The sequence below is a fragment of the Cryptomeria japonica genome, unplaced genomic scaffold (genome assembly GCF_030272615.1).
Source record: "Cryptomeria japonica unplaced genomic scaffold, Sugi_1.0 HiC_scaffold_15, whole genome shotgun sequence".
In the NCBI taxonomy this organism is placed as follows: domain Eukaryota; kingdom Viridiplantae; phylum Streptophyta; class Pinopsida; order Cupressales; family Cupressaceae; genus Cryptomeria; species Cryptomeria japonica.
Window position 1 is genome coordinate 834,220 of NW_026728837.1, and position 8,322 is coordinate 842,541.

An 8,322-nucleotide genomic window follows, 5' to 3' on the forward strand; every position below is an offset into this window, starting at 1 on the left:
GGTTTGCCCCGGGTGCGCACCTCGCGTGCACCTTCGCCGCGGTGGGCACCATGGCGTGCACGAAGTCGGAGCCCGGTTTGCCCCGGGTGCGCACCTCGCGTGCACCTTCGCCGGGGTGGGCACCTCGGCTGGGTTGCGCGCCCTGGTGCGCACCAAGGAGCGCTCCGAAGTGTGCTCCAAGGTGCGGCGTGCACGAAGTCGGAGCCCGGTTTGCCCCGGGTGCGCACCTCGCGTGCACCTTCGCCAGGGTGGGCACCTCGGTGCGCACACCTTCTCAATGTTTTCTTGCCTTTTCTGGAAATTGGTGAAGGCAGCGCATCAAAGGTGCGCACCTCGGTGTGCTCCGAGGTGCGAACCCGAGAGCGCTCCGAGGTGCCCACGAAGTCGAAAGTCGGGTTAATTGCATTGTTTTCCCCGGGTGCGCTCCGAGGTGCGCAACATCGGCGCGCACCAAGGAGGGCTCCGAAGTGTGCTCCAAGGTGCGCACGATGGCGTGCACCTCTGGTGCGCACGATTCGGAGCTCGGTTTGACCGGGGTGCGCACACCTTGGCTGGGTTGCGCACCTTTTGTGCGCTCCAAGGTGCGCACGAAGTCGGAGCTCGGTTTGCCCCGGGTGCGCACCTTCGCCAGGGTGCGCACCTTGATGCGCACGCCTTGGCTGGGCTGCGCACCTTGGTGGGCGCCATGGTGCGCACCTTTCGTGCGCTCCAAGGTGCGCACGAAGTCGGAGCTCGGTTTGCCCCGGGTGCGCACCTTGGTGGGCGCCATGGTGCACTCCGAGGTGCCCAAGATTGGTGCGCACCAAGGAGCGCTCCGAAGTGCGCTCGAAGGTGCGCAGGTGCGCGCGAAGTCGAAAGTTGGGTTAATTGTCCGGTTTGCCTCGGGTGCGCACCTTGCGTGCACCTTCGCCAGGGTGGGCGCCTTGGTGCGCACACCTTGGCTGGGCTGCGCACCCGGGCGCGCACACCTTGGCACCCGCGTTTCCTTCATTTTAAATTTTTTTTTTTTACAATCTCTCAAGTGGGAAATTCTATAATCTCAACTTTTTTTGCCTTTTCAGGAAACTTTTGAATGGAGCGCATCATTGGTGCGCTCCGAAGTGTGCTCCAAAGCTCTCTCCAGCTGCGTGCACCTGCCCCGGCCGCGCACCCGGCCCCGCCCAGCTTCGCTCACCTGTCCCGGGCGTCTGGTGCGGAACCTTAGAGTAAGAAACATCACCGTGCACCTTGGCCAACGTGCGCGACTCGACCGAGCGCGCACTGGCCGAGGTGCACACCGATTTCACCTGGGTGCGCGCGCAGCACCTCGGGCGCACCGGGGTGCGCGCACAACGCCCGGGTTGCACCGTGGCCTGTGTGCTCGGGGCGCCTCGGGTGCGCGCTCGGTGTCGCCCCCGCGCGCGCGGTAGTGCGGGCAGCGCACCCCGGCCCGGCCCGGCCCCGACGAGAACGCAAACGGGCAAAAGGTTTATTCAAATAGCATTGCGACGCCCGGCGAAAAACTAAAAAAGGGTGCAACACCGGGACTTCCCGGGAGGTCACCCATCCCAGTACTACTCCGGCCCAAGCGCGCTTAACTGCGGAGTTCTGATGGGATCCGGTGCACTAACGCTGGTATGATTGCACCCGTTATGAGCTTGTCGCAGTGTGTACTTAGCAAACCGCGACCCACGTGCGAATCCACCCCGGCCACCCACCCCCGTCGAGGTGCACACCCTCCCTCGCGAAGTGCGCCCCGTTCGCCAAGTGTGAGCCCTGCCCGGGTGCGCGCACCTTGCTAGGGCGTCGGGTGTGCACCCGGCCCGGCCTACGTGCGTGCACCTGGAGGGGGCGTCGTGTGCGTGCAGTGTCCCGTCTGCAACGCGGTGCCCACACACCACCTCGGGCGCAACGACCTGCGCTCACATGTGGGCCGAGTGCACCTTGGTGCATGTTCGGGGCGCCTCGGGTGCACGCTCGATCTTGCCCCGGTGCACCAAGGCGCTCGGTTTGCCCCGGGTGCGCACTTGGTGCAAGGTGGGCACCCAAAATAGGGATCAAGCACCAAAACACAAGTTTCGGGATGCAAAATGGGACCCAAGGACCACAAATGCGTTCCAAGACCCATGATGGGTCCACGAGAACAAAAATGTGTTCCGAGACTTAATAAACAAATATTGGGTTTTAGGAGAAGAAACATGCTCTGATGCCCAAAACGAGAATCGACCCCGAAAAGGCCACAGGCCAAAAGTGGGATGCGAGACAAAAAAAAATGGGACCCGAGGACCAAAATTGGGTTCCCAGGTCGAAGACAGGGCAACCGGACAAGAAACGACCTCTAAGGCTCGAAATGAGTCCCGACGACTAAAACTTGACAAGAAGCACCCATCAGGCACCCAACTCGACACCCATGGGATGCCGACCCACCCGGGCTTCCACCTAGCACACCTTGGCACCCACCCACCCTCGCACCCAACCTCGCACCCAACTTAGCACCTTTGAACCCACATTGGCACTCACCCTGACCCTGGCACCTTGGAACCCACATTGGCACTCACCTTGACCCTGGCACCCACCTTTGCACTCACCTTGGGACCCACCCTGGCTCCCACCTCGGCACCCACCCAGACACCCACCTTGGTTCCTTGGCACCCACCTTGGATCCTTGGCACCCACCCCGACACCCACCTTGGCACGCAACTTGGCTACTTGCCACCCACCTTGGCTCCTTGACGCCCACCCCGACAACCACCCCGTGACCTACCCTGGCTAGGGTTGGTGCACACCCACCCTGGTGCCCACCTTGGCACCCACCCTATGACCCACCTTGGCACGCACCTTAGTACCCACCCCGTTACCCACCCTAGGACCCACCCCGTGACCCACCTTGGCCAGGGTGGGTGCCTTGGTGCGCACAACTTGCCTGGGCTGCACACCAGGGCGGGCTCAAGATGGCACCCGCGTTCCGTTTTTTTCACTATCTTTCAAAACGGAAATTTTAAAATCTCATTTTTTTCTTTTTTTTGCCTTTTCTGGAAATTAGTGAAGGCAGCGCATCAAAGGTGCGCAATGCTGGTGCGAACCCGGGAGCGCTCCGATGTGTGCTCCAAGGTGCGGCGTGCACGAAGTCCGAGCCCGGTTTGCCCCGGGTGCGCACCTCGCGTGCACCTTCGCCGGGGTGAGCACCTTGGCTGGGTTGCGCGCCCTGGTGCGTACCAAGGAGCGCTCTGAAGTGTGCTCCAAGGTGCGGCGTGCACGAAGTCGGAGCCCGGTTTGCCCCGGGTGTGCACCTCGGGTGCGCACCTCGCGTGCACCTTCGCTGCGGTGGGCACCTTGGCTGGGTTGCGCGCCTTGGTGGGCACCATGCAGTGCACGAAGTCGGAGCCCGGTTTGCCCCGGGCGCGCACCTCCGCCAGGGTGGGCACCTTGGTGCGCACAACTTGCCTGGGCTGCGCACCAGGAAGGGCTCAAGATGGCACCCGCGTTCCGTTTTTTTCACTATATTTCAGAACGGAAATTTTAAAATATCGTTTTTTTTTGCCTTTTCTGGAAATTAGTGAAGGCAGCGCATCAAAGGTGCGCAACGCTGGTGCGAACCTGGGAGCGCTCCGATGTGTGCTCCAAGGTGCGGCGTGCACGAAGTCGGAGCCCGGTTTGCCCCGGGTGCGCCCTGGTGGGCACCATGGTGCGCACCAAGGAGCGCTCCGAAGTGTGCTCCAAGGTGCGGCCTGCACGAAGTCGGAGCCCGGTTTGCCCCGGGTGTGCACCTCGGGTGGGCACCTTGGTGCGCATGCCTTGCCTGGGCTGCGCACCAGGGCGGGCTCAAGATGGCACCCGCGTTCCTTTTTTTTCACTATCTTTCAAAACGGAAATTTTAAAATCTCATTTTTTTTTGCCTTTTTCTGGAAATTAGTGAAGGCAGCGCATCAAAGGTGCGCACCTCGCTGCCCACCACGGTGCGCAACGCCGGTGGGCACCCGAGAGTGCTTCGAAGTGTGCTCCAAGGTGCTGCGTGCACGTTGTCGGAGCCCGGTTTGCCCCGGGTGCGCACCTCGCGTGCACCTTCGTCGGGGTGGGCACCTTGGCTTGGTTTGCCCCGGCTGCGCTCCGAAGTGGGGTTATTGGAGCACCGCCTCTTTTTTTGTCGGAGCGTTTGGTGGGGTTTCTCGCATTGGCTCTTCCGAGGCCCGGTTGCCACCCTGGCGCGCACGAAGTCGGAAGTAGGGTTAATTGCCCGGGTGCGCACCTTTGCCAGGCTGGCACCTTACCTGGGCTGCGCACCAGGGCGGGCTCAAGATGGCACGCGCGTTCCGTTTTTTTCACTATCTTTCAAAACGGAAATTTTAAAATCTCCTTTTTTTTTTGCCTTTTCTGGAAATTAGTGAAGGCAGCGCATCAAAGGTGCGCACCTCGCTGCCCACCTTGGTGTGCTCTGAGGTGCGCACCCGGGAGCGCTACGAAGTGTGCTCCAAGGTGCGGCGTGCACGTTGTCGGAGCCCGGTTTGCCCCGGGTGCGCACCTCGCCTGCACCTTGGCCGGGGTGGGCACCTTGGCTGGGTTTGCCCAGGGTGCGCTCCGAAGCGGGGTTACTGGAGCGCCCCCTCTTTTTTTGTCAGAGCGTTTGGTGGGGTTTCTCGCATTGGCTCTTCCCAGGCCCGGTTGTTGGGTGCGCTCCCACCCTGGCGCGCGCGAAGTTGGAAGTTGGGTTAATTGCCCGGGCGCGCACCTTCGCCAGGGTGGGCACCTTGGTGCGCACACCTTGGCTGGGCTGCGCACCAGGGCGGGCTCAAGATGGCACCAGCATTCCCTTTTTCTCACTATCTTTCAAAACGGAAATTTTAAAATCTCGTTTTTTTTTTGCCTTTTATGGAAATTAGTGAAGGCATCGCATCAAAGGTGCGCACCTCGCTGCCCACCTTGGTGTGCTCCGAGGTGCCCACCACGGTGCGCAACGCCGGTGCGAACCCGGGAGCGCCCCGATGTGTGCTCCAAGGTGCGGCGTGCACGAAGTCGGACCCCGGTTTGCCCCGGGTGCGCACCTCGCGTGCACCTTGGTGCGCACACCTTGGCTGGGTTGCGCGGCCTGGTGGGCACCATGGTGCGCACCAAGGAGCGCTCCGAAGTGTGCTCCAAGGTGCGGCGTGCACGAAGTCGGAGCCCGGTTTGCCCCGGGTACGCACCTCGCGTGCACCTTCGCCGGGGTGGGCACCTCGGCTGGGTTGCGCGCCCTGGTGCGCACCAAGGAGCGCTCCGAAGTGTGCTCCAAGGTGCGGCGTGCACGAAGTCGGAGCCCGGTTTGCCCCGGGTGCGCACCTTCGCCGCGGTGCGCACCATGGCGTGCACGAAGTCGGAGCCCGGTTTGCCCCGGGTGCGCACCTCGCGTGCACCTTCGGCGGGGTTGCGCGCCCTGGTGGGCACCATGGTGCGCACCAAGGAGCACTCCGAAGTGTGCTCCAAGGTGCGGCGTGCACGAAGTCGGAGCCCGGTTTGCCCCGGGTGCGCACCTCGCGTGCACCTTCGGCGGGGTTGCGCGCCCTGGTGGGCACCATGGTGCGCACCAAGGAGCGCTCCGAAGTGTGCTCCAAGGTGCGGCGTGCACGAAGTCGGAGCCCGGTTTGCCCCGGGTGCGCACCTCGCGTGCACCTTCGCCGCGGTGGGCACCATGGCGTGCACGAAGTCGGAGCCCGGTTTGCCCCGGGTGCGCACCTCGCGTGCACCTTCGCCGGGGTGGGCACCTCGGCTGGGTTGCGCGCCCTGGTGCGCACCAAGGAGCGCTCCGAAGTGTGCTCCAAGGTGCGGCGTGCACGAAGTCGGAGCCCGGTTTGCCCCGGGTGCGCACCTCGCGTGCACCTTCGCCAGGGTGGGCACCTCGGTGCGCACACCTTCTCAATGTTTTCTTGCCTTTTCTGGAAATTGGTGAAGGCAGCGCATCAAAGGTGCGCACCTCGGTGTGCTCCGAGGTGCGAACCCGAGAGCGCTCCGAGGTGCCCACGAAGTCGAAAGTCGGGTTAATTGCATTGTTTTCCCCGGGTGCGCTCCGAGGTGCGCAACATCCGCGCGCACCAAGGAGGGCTCCGAAGTGTGCTCCAAGGTGCGCACGATGGCGTGCACCTCTGGTGCGCACGATTCGGAGCTCGGTTTGACCGGGGTGCGCACACCTTGGCTGGGTTGCGCACCTTTTGTGCACTCCAAGGTGCGCACGAAGTCGGAGCTCGGTTTGCCCCGGGTGCGCACCTTCGCCAGGGTGCGCACCTTGATGCGCACGCCTTGGCTGGGCTGCGCACCTTGGTGGGCGCCATGGTGCGCACCTTTCGTGCGCTCCAAGGTGCGCACGAAGTCGGAGCTCGGTTTGCCCCGGGTGCGCACCTTGGTGGGCGCCATGGTGCACTCCGAGGTGCCCAAGATTGGTGCGCACCAAGGAGCGCTCCGAAGTGCGCTCGAAGGTGCGCAGGTGCGCGCGAAGTCGAAAGTTGGGTTAATTGTCCGGTTTGCCTCGGGTGCGCACCTTGCGTGCACCTTCGCCAGGGTGGGCGCCTTGGTGCGCACACCTTGGCTGGGCTGCGCACCCGGGCGCGCACACCTTGGCACCCGCGTTTCCTTCATTTTAAATTTTTTTTTTTTACAATCTCTCAAGTGGGAAATTCTATAATCTCAACTTTTTTTGCCTTTTCAGGAAACTTTTGAATGGAGCGCATCATTGGTGCGCTCCGAAGTGTGCTCCAAAGCTCTCTCCAGCTGCGTGCACCTGCCCCGGCCGCGCACCCGGCCCCGCCCAGCTTCGCTCACCTGTCCCGGGCGTCTGGTGCGGAACCTTAGAGTAAGAAACATCACCGTGCACCTTGGCCAACGTGCGCGACTCGACCGAGCGCGCACTGGCCGAGGTGCACACCGATTTCACCTGGGTGCGCGCGCAGCACCTCGGGCGCACCGGGGTGCGCGCACAACGCCCGGGTTGCACCGTGGCCTGTGTGCTCGGGGCGCCTCGGGTGCGCGCTCGGTGTCGCCCCCGCGCGCGCGGTAGTGCGGGCAGCGCACCCCGGCCCGGCCCGGCCCCGACGAGAACGCAAACGGGCAAAAGGTTTATTCAAATAGCATTGCGACGCCCGGCGAAAAACTAAAAAAGGGTGCAACACCGGGACTTCCCGGGAGGTCACCCATCCCAGTACTACTCCGGCCCAAGCGCGCTTAACTGCGGAGTTCTGATGGGATCCGGTGCACTAACGCTGGTATGATTGCACCCGTTATGAGCTTGTCGCAGTGTGTACTTAGCAAACCGCGACCCACGTGCGAATCCACCCCGGCCACCCACCCCCGTCGAGGTGCACACCCTCCCTCGCGAAGTGCGCCCCGTTCGCCAAGTGTGAGCCCTGCCCGGGTGCGCGCACCTTGCTAGGGCGTCGGGTGTGCACCCGGCCCGGCCTACGTGCGTGCACCTGGAGGGGGCGTCGTGTGCGTGCAGTGTCCCGTCTGCAACGCGGTGCCCACACACCACCTCGGGCGCAACGACCTGCGCTCACATGTGGGCCGAGTGCACCTTGGTGCATGTTCGGGGCGCCTCGGGTGCACGCTCGATCTTGCCCCGGTGCACCAAGGCGCTCGGTTTGCCCCGGGTGCGCACTTGGTGCAAGGTGGGCACCCAAAATAGGGATCAAGCACCAAAACACAAGTTTCGGGATGCAAAATGGGACCCAAGGACCACAAATGCGTTCCAAGACCCATGATGGGTCCACGAGAACAAAAATGTGTTCCGAGACTTAATAAACAAATATTGGGTTTTAGGAGAAGAAACATGCTCTGATGCCCAAAACGAGAATCGACCCCGAAAAGGCCACAGGCCAAAAGTGGGATGCGAGACAAAAAAAAATGGGACCCGAGGACCAAAATTGGGTTCCCAGGTCGAAGACAGGGCAACCGGACAAGAAACGACCTCTAAGGCTCGAAATGAGTCCCGACGACTAAAACTTGACAAGAAGCACCCATCAGGCACCCAACTCGACACCCATGGGATGCCGACCCACCCGGGCTTCCACCTAGCACACCTTGGCACCCACCCACCCTCGCACCCAACCTCGCACCCAACTTAGCACCTTTGAACCCACATTGGCACTCACCCTGACCCTGGCACCTTGGAACCCACATTGGCACTCACCTTGACCCTGGCACCCACCTTTGCACTCACCTTGGGACCCACCCTGGCTCCCACCTCGGCACCCACCCAGACACCCACCTTGGTTCCTTGGCACCCACCTTGGATCCTTGGCACCCACCCCGACACCCACCTTGGCACGCAACTTGGCTACTTGCCACCCACCTTGGCTCCTTGACGCCCACCCCGACAACCAC

The 8,322-nt window shown here is 62.7% G+C and overlaps 2 non-coding genes across 2 annotated transcripts; both read right to left on the bottom strand.

The window, feature by feature from the left end:
• Positions 1–1,509: 1,509 nt before the first annotated feature.
• Positions 1,510–1,628, bottom strand: LOC131860545 (5S ribosomal RNA). The gene has a single exon (XR_009359639.1). It is a non-coding gene; the product is annotated as a 5S ribosomal RNA (ribosomal RNA).
• A 5,472-nt stretch (positions 1,629–7,100) lies between these two features.
• Positions 7,101–7,219, bottom strand: LOC131860546 (5S ribosomal RNA). Its single transcript, XR_009359640.1, has one exon. It is a non-coding gene; the product is annotated as a 5S ribosomal RNA (ribosomal RNA).
• Positions 7,220–8,322: the final 1,103 nt, after the last annotated feature.